This window comes from Panthera onca, chromosome C1 (assembly GCF_046562875.1).
Source record: "Panthera onca isolate mPanOnc1 chromosome C1, mPanOnc1 haplotype 2, whole genome shotgun sequence".
Taxonomy (NCBI): domain Eukaryota; kingdom Metazoa; phylum Chordata; class Mammalia; order Carnivora; family Felidae; genus Panthera; species Panthera onca.
In genome coordinates, this window is record NC_138346.1 from 134,928,054 (window position 1) to 134,940,409 (window position 12,356).

The following is a 12,356-nucleotide window of genomic DNA, read 5'->3' on the forward strand; positions in this document are numbered from 1 at the left end:
CTCTCTCTCAAAACTAAATAAACATTCAAAATAATTTTTTATAAATCAGTTTAGGAGTATAGTAAACTAGAAGAGCAAACCTGAATGTGAGCACGAAGACAAGGAACACAATAATCAGGGCAGAGGACCACAGGTAGTTCACAGCTGCATTCCACAGATCTGCCAAGGGAGAATCTAGACTATACTTGAACATCTCCAACAACTTATCCTAACCCAAGTATTAATTTCTCTCCATCCATATCTTCCTACTTACTCAAAAAGTGAGAAAGAAGATAGTCACAGGAAGAAAAATAAATAGCTAAATCCATCTAGAGTTCTAGGCTATTTGGATTCCAAAAAAAAAAATTAAATCCTATTAATAGAACCTACAAATATTTTTAGTGGAAGTGGGTCACAGAGAACGAGAATACAACAGAACTCTCTATAATAAGAGACTTCTATGTCAAGGGCTTAATTTTATTCAAACACTGTTTCTGCCAGAATTCCTTTAGTTAGAGTGAGAAAAATCCACTAAAACCAGTTTAAGTAAGAGATAATTTATTGAGTTCAAAAATTAAAACCAGTTTAATATGAAGGCAGAGTTCACAGTCTCAAAAAATATCATACCACCTCTGGAACCTTTGGAACATACCACCTCTATCTCACCCACCTCTTGGCTTTGCCATTTTCTGTGTTGGTTTCATTCTCAGGAATACCCCTCCCACATGGTGGCAAAATGGCCATGAGCAGTTGCATACTTCTTTTCTAACTTTTCGGCATGTCTTGGGGACCCCTTTCAGGCACTTTCAATAATACCATTAAGAAAATTTCCAGTTCCAAAATAAATAAGGCTCAGAGATGAAGAGTACAGCACAGGGAATATAGTCAGTAATACTGTAATAATGTGGTGACACAGGTAACCACACTTACTGCACTTGCTGTGATGAGCAATGGCAACGTGTAGAACTGTCAAGTCACTATGTTGTACACTCAAAACTAATACAACATTCAATGTCAACTATACTTCAATTTTTAAAAAGAAGAAGGCTTTCAAAGGTCATAAGAATCAGATTCCTGCCCTTGAACCCATCGTTGTGGTCAAGAGGATGCAGGGTTATTACAGTCCAGGCTTTGGGTGATGGATCTTCACCTAGAACCAGAAGGAGAAACCATAGCCATCTAAAATACATGAACTAAGAATAAAGAAGAGGCAGTTAGTTCCCCCAAAGGAAATTCAGACTGCTGTCATGAGAAAAAGAAATGTTTTGAAGGCAAAAATATCAGATATTTATTACAAACATAGAAATGGATTAATTTGGCAGAGAGACTAAAGAGTAAAAAAAAAAACCCTTTTTCCCCTCAAAAAAAAATTTCCTTGGGAATTTTCCATAAATACACACTTTGGAAAATGTTAAAATTAAGGCAAATAAGCTCTATACTACAAATCTTCATCTCTCTACACTACTGTCATCACCATCACCATTGCCATATGTATACAAACTGGCCCAAAATGCAGAGTATTGTCCTGAATAGAATCCTGACTATAAATGGGAGGCATTGGCCAAGCTATGCTAAGGAACAGAACAGGAAACCACACACAAGTATAAATTTGCCCACTTAGATCCATGTGCGTAGAATAGATCCAAAACATTCTTACTTATGACTTCATAGGCCATCATGATTAGGGGGCAAGTCTCCCACAAGAAACAAAGACAAGAAGGATGCGTTGTTAGTTGATACACATGACAAAAGGTATAATCCAAGGAGGGGTAAAATTTCTCATTGTGTATTCTCATCTTAGGGTGAAGGAAAAGCTCAGTGTTATCTCTAGGCAAAGTATGGCTTCCTTTTTGATGCTAATCAAATAAGGAAATGTTTATTATACAGAATAATTTTTTCTTGATCAAGGTATTTTTCCAGAGAAAAAACTCAACATTTCATTAAAATTCTGTTTTTCCTCACAAAGAACACAGAACATTCTCAGTCACTGGTAATAACTTTGATAGCTGGCTCATAACAAATTCTAAAGCAAATCTTACACAGAGATTATTCAGTATTGTCAAAAATCCATCAGGACTTCATCAAAATTTCAAGCTGCTTTTCGAAACACACTACTAAAATAATAAAAGACAAGCCATAGACCATAAGGAAATAATTGCACAACTTACATATGATAAAGGACTTGAATCTAGAATATGTATGTGCATGTGTGTATATATATATATATACATATATATATATGCATCTGTATACAGACCTGTATACAGATGCATATATATATATATATATAAGTATATCTTTCAAAAGTCAACAATAAGAAAAAAGCTAATTGAAAACTAGTCAAAAGATTTGAACAATCACCTACTAAAGATAATACATAGGTGACAAATAAGCACATAAAAAAGTATGCTCAACGTCATTAGTCATCAGGGAAATACAAGTTTAAAACCACACTGAGATATACTACACATGTTTTATACTTCCTAAGATAGCTAAAGTTAAAAAGAATGGCCATAGCAAATGTTGGTGAAGATAAGGAGGACATTGTCACTGCTGGTGGCAATATAAAACAGTACAATATTTTGGAAAACAATTTGGCAATTTCTCTAAATATGCACTATCATATGATTCAGCCATTTCACTTTATCATTTCATTTTTGCTTTTCCACCCAAGAGAAATGAAAGCAAAGATTTGTACATGAGGGGCACCTGAGTGGCTCAACTGGTTGAGCCTCCAGCTTTGGCTCAGGTCATGATCTCACGGTTTGTGAGTTTCAGCCCTGCATCAGGCTCTCTGCTGTAAACACAGGCCCTCCTTCAAATCCTCTGTATCCCTCTGTCTCTGCTCCTCCCCACCACTGGCACTATCTCAAAAAAATAAATAAGTAAATAAATAAAATAATAATAAATAAACATTAAAAAAAAGATTTGTACATAAATATTTGTAGCAGCTTCATTATAGTAGCTAAAAACTAGAAGCCACCCAAATGCCATCAATAGGTTAATGGATAAACAAAAGTGGTCTATCCATGTAATTGAGTATTACACAGCAATAAAAAAAGAATAAACTAGTGATACACACTACCATATGGAGGAATCTCAAAATAATAATGCTGAGTAAAAGACAAAAAAGAGTACATACAGTATTAGTCCACTGATATAAAATTGTAAGAAATGCAAACTAATCTATGGGGACAGAAAGCAGATCACTGTTGTCCAGAAACTTGAGAGGGACAGGGATGAGTCCAGTGAGAGATATTACAAACAGTATGAGGATATTTTTTTGGAGTGATGAATTTGTTCATTGTCTTGATTTTGGTGATAGTTTCAAGAGTGCACATATTTTAGTCCATTTGGGCTGCTATAACAAAATACCATAGACTGGGTGGCTTATAAAACACAAAAACTTATTTTTCACCATTCTGCAGGCTGAGAAGTCCAAGATGAAGGCTCCAGCATGGTCAGATTCTGATGAGGGCCATCTTCCTGGTTGATAGTCAGTGCTTTCTTGCTGTGCCCTTGCATGTTAGAAGGGGCAAGGCGTTTCTCTGGAGCCTTCTTTGTAAAGGTACTACCACCTCCCAAAGTCCACACCCCCTCCCACATCACCTGTGGGGTTAAGATTTCAACATATGAATTTTGGTGGACATAAACATTCAGACCATGCATATACATATTCCACATTTTATCACATTATGCACTTTATTATTTTTATTTTCTTCTTATTTTCATTTTTACATCACTCAGTGCTCATTATGATAAATTTACCCTTAATTCTTTTCGCCTATTTCACTCATCCCCCTAGCAACCTTCCTCTGACAACCACTAGTTTGTTCTCTATATTTAAAAGTCTGGGTTTTTTTCTCACACTCTGTCTGTCTCTCTCACACAAATAAATAAACATTAAAAAATATATAAAAATAAAAATATTAACAAAAAAAGGGGTGCCTGGGTGGCTCAGTCGGTTAAGCATCTGACTTCGGCTCAGATCATGATCTCCCAGTTCGTGAGTTTGAGCCCCGCGTCGAACTCCGTGCTGACAGCTCAGAGCCTGGAGCCTGCTTCTGATTCTGTGTCTCCCTCTCTCTTTGCCCCTCCCCTGCTCACGCTCTGTCTCTCTCCCTCTCACAAATAAACATTAAAAAAGAAATAAATAAAAGAAATAAATAAAAGTCTGTTTTTTCTCTATTTTTTCTGTTTTGTTTCTTAAATTCCTATCACATTGTATAGCTTAAATATGTGCATGTTATTATATATCATTCATATCTCTATAAAGCTATTTTAAAAATCCATCAGTTTGCAAAAATTCCAGGTAAAGATACATGGTTCAAAAATCATAAAGCCATAACAATAATTGAAAGAAAAAACTACCAAAGGCATTAAGATAGGCTGAGTCCAACATTTGGGGGTGGATGCTTTGAACTTCCCCAGGCCTGCAATGAAAATACAAAACTGAATCTGGAGGTTAAATTATGTACGAACATCCATGGTGGCCATTGACAGGAAGGTGTCCTAAGGACAAACCAAAGTGATCATTTAGGACTGACAGCCTTGTAACTAACTCTTCCCCTGTATCTACAGGGGGACATAAACCATAATTAAGCTGTTAAATCAGGATGGTAAAGTTTGAGTCCCATAATGGGTATGTGGTGGTTCATTTCCACTGTATCTCTACTTTGAAAATTTCCATGAGAAATATTTAAAGATAAATATATTTTGGTTCAGCCACATAGTAGAGTATTCTGTGGCCTCTAAAACTCCCCTTTTTCAAAGAACATTTAGTAACCTGAAGAACAGCTCAAAACAACATAAAGAGAAAAGGCAGGATAAAAATTAAGTATATATCACGATCCCCAATTACTTGTGGATGGGTTTCTAAACAAGGATATGAATCTAAATGTCTACAGTGGTGGCCTCTATGTGAGGGGATTACAAGTGATATTGTTTTCATTTTTTACCTCTATTTTTAAAAATTGTTGGGGTGCCTGGGTGGCTCAGTCGGTTAAGCGGCCGACTTCAGCTCAGGTCATGATCTCACGGTCTGTGAGTTCAAGCCCCACGTCGGGCTCTGTGCTGACAGCTCGGAGCCTGGAGCCTGTTTCGGATTCTGTGTCTCCCTCTCTCTGACCCTCCCCCGTTCATGCTCTGTCTCTCTCTGTCTCAAAAATAAATAAATGTTAAAAAAAAATTAAAAAAAAATTGTCTTCAACAAATGGATAATATTAAACACACACATAACAGTTAAAGTATGTTTGTGTATTTGTAAGGTTTTAGTGTTCATTGGCTGAGCTGCTTTAGGTGTTTCTACCCAAAGGTGAAATTAGATAATAAGAGATTTGGGGGCTGTCTCCAGGCCTACAATTGTATAGCATGTCTCAAATCTGGCAGCACATGAGAATGACATAGACTATTTTTATTTATTTTTATTTTTTAATCATTTATTTGAGAGAGAGTGATAAAAGAGAGAGAGAGAGAGAGCAGGGGAGGGGCAGAGAGAGAAGGAGATAGAGGATCCAAAGCAGGCTCCATGCTGACTACAGAGAGCTCAATGTAGGGCTCGAACTCACGAGCCATAAGATCATGACTTGAGCCAAAGTTGGACACTTAACCAACTGAGCCACCCAGGTGCCCCTGACATAGACTGTTTTTAAAAATACTGATGCCTGGGCCTCATTCAAAGAACTCCTCATGTAGTTGATCTTCAAAAAAAAAAAAAATTATTGAGAGAGAGAGAGAGAAGACAGAGTGTGCACAATCAGGGGAGGGGCAGAAAAAGAATCCCAAGCAGGCTCCATGCTCAGCCCAGAGGGACTTAATCTCACAGCCATGAGATCATGACCTGCACCAAGATCAAGAGTCGGCACTTAACTGATTGAGCCACCCAGATGCCCTATAGATGGTCTTAAGTAGAGCCCCAGTATGAGTTTTACTTGTTTTTGTTTGGGGGTTTTTGTCCAGGATGGAGGAAGTTTTTTCCATGCTTTCTCTCTCTCTCTCTCTCTCTCTCTCTCTCTCTCTCTCTCTCTCTCTCTCTTTAACTTCTGTCCAAGTGAACCTAATTTGAAGTCAGGATTAAAAAAACAATGTTCTACATGTATGGATCACCTATTATTTACCAAGCACTATATCTTGCTAGAGTGACATCTACATGAAGATTCACTGACTTGAGAAGAGAATGACAGAGAACATGTGGAGAGAGAGAAGAAAAACAAAACTACATCATCATAAACCTAGCTGGAAGTAATCATAATATGATTAGCAGAGATTCTAAACATATAAAAAGCTGATTCAAGGTCCTTCTTGCTCATCTGCTGGAAGTTTATTCAGGCCAATTCAGAGAATATAACAAATATTTTATTTGACTTGCTGAAAATATTAGCTGTCCAGGTTCCGGGAAATTATTAGTTCTACTGAAATCTATGTTGAACCGGCAGTTGCCCAATCTTCTTTTCTGATGTCCTGGACCAATAGGCTGGAAATTACTATATAGACTAGGATAATTGATGCTGATTTTCTTTTTTTTAAATGTTTATTTATTTTGTGTGTGTGTGTGAGACAGAGAGGGAGAGAATGTGGAAGGGGGGTGGGGAGGGAGAGAGAGAGAGAGAGGGACAGGGAGAGAGAGAGATAGAGAGAGGGAGAGGGAGAGGGAGAGAGAGAGAGAGAGAGAGAATCCTAAAGAGGCTCCATGTTCAGTATAGAACCCAACATGGAGCTTGATCTCATGACCATGAGATCACAATTGAGCTGATATCAAGAGTCAGATTCTTAACCAACTGAGGCACCCAGGTCCCCCAGTGCTGATTTTCACGAGGAAATAAAGGTTCTGCTGTGCAGGGGAGGCAGGAGGAGTAAGCATGAAACCAATGGACTCCTAGTACCACCTTATCCAGCAATAAATTTTAGAAAAGCTACAACTCAATACAGGGCTGGGGGTGACAAAATTAGATAATGGATACACAGGGAAATGAATCAGGAATTAAGAATTTCCCTTCCCTTACCAATTGACTATTTTTTTTTTTTTGCCTTTACATTTCTCCTACTAGTTTATATAAGATAAGCTGACCATGATAAACTTTATAAATCTGGTACATAATTAAGAATATTAAGCCAGAATAATGACTGAACAAGAATTATGAACATCACTTAATGACTGATGATATAGTGATCCTCCCCTTTCGGGAGAAGGTCAGCCTTTCTTCAATTCCAAAAAGAATTGTTCCTTTATATTAGGTTCTTTATACATAGAGCATGCTGCTGGCTCCCATTGGTGTGGGAAGTTGTACTCTGGGAAAAAAGAGTACATAAGCATGTTAGATGACCCAAGAGGTGGCCGCAGCAGATACTGCATATTGATTCACTTCACACCACTCCAGCAGCCTTACAGTGTATCTCCCTGCTCCCTAGGGGTGGGAAAATTACTTCTGCATTTCCCAAGTTGCCTGTAGGTAGGTTCTTTATTTGACTATATTCCACTAACAGACTCACTAACGAGACTTTGACAGAGACATTGTGAGCAGGGGTTGCACAGATCTGACATTCATGGTCAAGAAGGCCCTAAGATTTTTATCAGTATCTCTAGAGGAGGTTTTGGTGAATAGGTATAGAATAACAGAAGACTGTAGTAAGATTTCTTGCTTTCTTTGGGAATAGTGCCGTGATGTGTTTGGGCATTTCTTCTACTCACATTGCTCCTGTCTGTATAATACAGCCTTGATTCAACGTACACCTAGAAATTCTCTGAGCCCACTAACATGCTGTAACAAATTCCTTTTCGTGTAAACTCACCAGAGTGAATTTGACTATACCTAAGAAAACTGACTAATACAAGGAGATAGTGATGTAAATATAGCTGAGACTCTGACAGAATAAAACTGTGTTTATATAACATTTATATTGTTACAAGACCATGTTTGTATATTGCTTATACAACATAGAGTATGTAAATTACATTTAAATTAAATTTATATTAAGCAAGTTAAAATGTTCTCTTGGCCTGAAATAATGGGGAGGGGGTAAAAAGTTTTTTAAAAATTCTTTAAATAAGATTGTATATTTTACTGAAGGCTTAAATGCAAGATGAAGAAAGTAATCACAGACAGAAGCTGGGCAAACACCACATCTTAGTTCTTCACAAACTAAAATTACAAAATTCCTTTAGTATAAGAGCACAGTCTGAGACATCTTCCAAGAATTGTCTTGAGAACAGAGGGGAGAAAGGATCTCATGACATTCAGGGAAGGTGAAACTTCTTGTTACTCAGAGGAGAGAAGAAAATAAACCTCCAAGTCCTCAGTTGGCAAATGTCAAAAAAAGCTATTTAAAAACAATCCTAATACCATAAATTTGAAAGAGGTCATAGTATTTGTAAGAAATTGAAGATCCATAAGCAGGTTACAGTATATTCTCATTTGAACGAAACATTATATCTCTTTGTTAATTGAAATTAAAACTGTAGAGGGGCGCCTGGGTGGCTTGGTCGGTTAAGCGTCCGACTTCAGCTCAGGTCACGATCTCGCGGTCCGTGAGTTCGAGCCCCGCGTCGGGCTCTGTGCCGACAGCTCAGAGCCTGGAGCCTGTTTCAGATTCTGTGTCTCCCTCTCTCTGTGACCCTCCCCCGTTCATGCTCTGTCTCTCTGTCTCAAAAATAAATAAATGTTAAAAAAAAAAAAATTAAAAAAAAAAACTGTAGAATATGTGGCATGAGATTCTATTGATTATGGATGCTGTTTTATTCTCCAGAATCTCTAGATGACTAAGAGAGACCATGAGAGCCAAATGTTGCATGTTTACACAGATGTGTAGTTGATTGAGTAACTGTGTCTAAACAATGGCCTGCCATGTTTTATTTTCTGCCTTGTTCTTTTCAGTATTTTCAACATTGACAAGAAAGTAGATTAAAATAAACAAGTAGGACTACATCAAACTAAAAAGCTTCTGTACAGCAAAGGAAACCATCAACAAAGTGAAAAAGCAACCCACAGAATGGGGGAAAATATTTGCAAACCATATATCAAATACAGGGTTAATACCCAAACTATATGAGAAACTCATATAACTCAAGAGCAAAATAATCCATTTTAAAAGGACAAAGGAACCAAATGGATGTTTTTCCAAAGAAGTCATACAAATGGCTAAGAGATACATGGAAAGGTGCTCAACATCACTAACCATCAAGGCAATGTAAATCAAAACCACAATGAGGTATTGCCTCATCTGTCAGAATGGCTATCATCAAAAAGATGAGCTAACGACATCACAATGTCAATAAGGACATAGAGAAAAGTGAACCCTTGATGGGATTATAAATTGGCATAGCCACTATGAAAACCAGTATGGAAGTTCCTTAAAAAATTAAAAATAAAACTACTATATGATCCACTAATTCTACTCATATTTGGGAACTGAAAACACTACTCGAAAACATACCTGCACCCCCATGTTCATTACAGCATTATTTACAATAACGAAGATATGGAAAAACTTAAGTGTTCATGAATAAATGAATAGAGAAAGAAGATGTAGTGTATATATACAATGGAATATTATTCAGCCATGAGAAAGAAGAAAATCCTGCCATTTGCAACAGCACGAATGGTACTTAAAGGCATTATGCTAGGTTAAATAAGCCAGACCAAGAAAGACAAATACTTCATGGTAAAAAAAAAAAATCAAACCTATAGAAACAGAAAGTAAAAAAGTGGTTGCCAAAATGTGGCAGGTGTGGGAAATAGGGTGAGGTTGGTAAAAGGAACAAGTCTGCAGCTGTAAGATGAGTAAGATCTGAGGATCTAATGTATAACATGGAAACTATAGTTGATAACACTGTGTTCTATCATTACAATTTGCTAAGAGAGGAGAACTTAAATATTCTCACCAATAAGTCAATTAAGTAATTACATAATTATGTAATGAATGTGTTAATTAACCAGATGGTGGGAATCCTTTCCCAATGTACATGTACATCAAATCACGACAATGTACACTTTAAATATTTTACAATTTGTTAATTATACCTCAATAAAGCTGGAAAAGGGAAAAAGAAAGCATATACATCTTGCAACCTTATAAAATCTTTACAGGGCATAAATCAAGACCCAGAGTGAATTCAAGAAACAAGATGGACCACATGTGCACAATAAAATTTAGTCTTAAAAAATATGAACTCCACAACTGTAGAATAATGGAGATATGAATAAAAAATATCTCTGTGTTGGGGCACCTGGGTGGCTCAGCTGGTTGAGCGTCTGACTTCAGCTCAGTTCATGATCTCATGGTTCTTGAGTTTGAGCTCTGCACCGGCTCTATGCTGACATCTCGGAGTCTGGAGCCTGCTTTGGATTCTGTGTCTCCCTCTCCCTCTCTGCCCATCTCCCGCTCACTCTCTCTCTCTCTCCCTCTCCCTCTCATTCTGTCAAGAATAAATAAACATTAAAAAATATTTTAAAAAATATCTCTGTGTCAAAAAATTAGGTGTTTTGTTAAACCAAAGTTGAATATGGGTCAGTAGTGTGATAAGGGGTCCATAATTATAATTGATTCTGTTTCAGTATGCAAAGCTAGAAGTACAAAGCTCCGAAAAAGGGAGGTCACATGCTTCTTCTCTCATTGAATCTCATTGGATAGACTAGTCTTATTCCTAGCTTAGGGATACAAGCTCCATTTTAAGTATGACATTTTAAGAGAGATATTGAGAAAAGAATGCACGTCCAGAGAACCAAGTCCAAGATGGTGAGGGGAGAAGATCTGGAGTCCAAGTATTTGTGGAATGCTTGATAGAGCTGTATCTGTCCAACTGGGGACAGGCAGGGCAGCTTTTAAATATTTAAGAAAAGGCCTTGTGCAAGGGATACCTGGGTGGCTCAGTTGGTTGAGAAAAGTCCTTGTGCACATAGTATTAAACTTATTCGAGAAGGCTTCTAAAAACTAAAATCAATTAGTGCTATATAATCATTGGCTACTGTAACCCAAATGACTCCAAGTCCTCTGTGAGCTTCTGTGTTCTTATTTTTCTTTAGTAGGCAAGCAAAATAACACTCCTCCCATCCCCACAATTCCATGATTTCTTGGAGGGACGAAGAAGGTGCTTATATTCTACAAGCCATTTCTCTGCTCTCACCTGCCGCCCCTGCTCTGATGTTTTCTCATAGGCTACTCTGGTTGCCTCACCCTCTTTCCACAACTGTCCTGGATTTTTTTTGCCCCATGCCATCCCCCTTTCATTTCACAAAGCACCATCATCTATTGTTGTTACAAAACATACTTTTGCTGAAATCTTCCATTTGCTGAGAAGCTTTACAGTATGAAACTAACCAACTGAACCAAAAACCTGTAATTAAATATCAAAACCAATGTTCTTAGAGTTAATTTGCCCACACCATGTTTTTGGACACCACTTATAAAGTGATTTCTTCCCTGAGTCCCAGAACCTCAAACTCAGCCTTTAGATCACCCCAGATCAAAGCCAAATCCCTATTCCTTTATTAAGTTTTATTCTCTTTTATGCATTTCCTCCCCTTTAATATAGCCCGGGTCTTGCTTTCATAATTTTTGAAAATTTGTTTTCCTAAAGAAAAAAGCCTGCTAGCCAGACTTTCATCTTAACTATTCAAAGAATCACCTAAATCCTAACTTTTAAGCTTTTATTTAGGACTTCACAAATTCCTAATGAAATTCTCTAAGAATTTAGAGGGGCTCTAAGGTCACTGTGCTCTCCTCCATCACTATTGCTCCCAGAACAGCAGAGTAGATATGTAACAGAAGATTGATTCTCCTGCTACCTAGAGCAAACCCCAGGTGGTGTGCAGCAACCATTTTTCTTGCCCCACAAAGAAGAGTTTGCTAACATTTGGTGCTATCAGCGAAGGAAATGGACTGATTCGTGAGATCCTGAATTTCTCCGACCTGGATGTATTCCAGCACAGACACCAACTTACTATCAGGAAGACTGTCACAGGGTAGAAAGTCAAATGAAAATCCCATCCACTCTAGAAGTACATGGTCCTAGTTCCTGTGTCATTTTTAGTGATGCCCTATAAACATCCCCTTGCAGAATGAAAAATACATGTAATGTACAAGAGAAAAAAATAAGAAAAAAACAAATTAAATCTGTGTGGATCTTTCTGTCCAACTAACACTTTACCAGTGAGTAATACAAGAACAGTGCTTCGTTCATCTTTACTCAGTCCAAAGAAACTATCTTAATGAGAACTGCCTCATTTACTTTTTCACAATCCTCTGCTAATCCTTCAGTTTGGGTTAATGGCATTTCTTACAAAGAACAATTCCAATTTTTGAGCCACAGTCATTCAACCCAATTCAAATCTTTAAAACCATTTCCTCTCAGCTGTTTCTGATTCTAAGTAATTTCCCTAATT

At 37.4% G+C, this 12,356-nt stretch overlaps 1 protein-coding gene across 6 annotated transcripts in view; it reads right to left on the reverse strand.

Annotated features, from left to right (window-relative positions):
- Nucleotides 1-2,963: 2,963 nt before the first annotated feature.
- LOC132672170 (uncharacterized) overlaps nt 2,964-12,356 on the reverse strand; it is a 29,504-nt gene continuing 20,111 nt past the window's right edge. For all 6 annotated transcript variants that reach the window (XR_009607394.3, XM_081796412.1, XM_081796414.1 and 3 more), the window contains one exon: nt 2,964-3,588. The gene's annotated coding sequence lies outside the window, so the exon portion shown is untranslated. The remainder of the gene's footprint in view (nt 3,589-12,356) is intronic.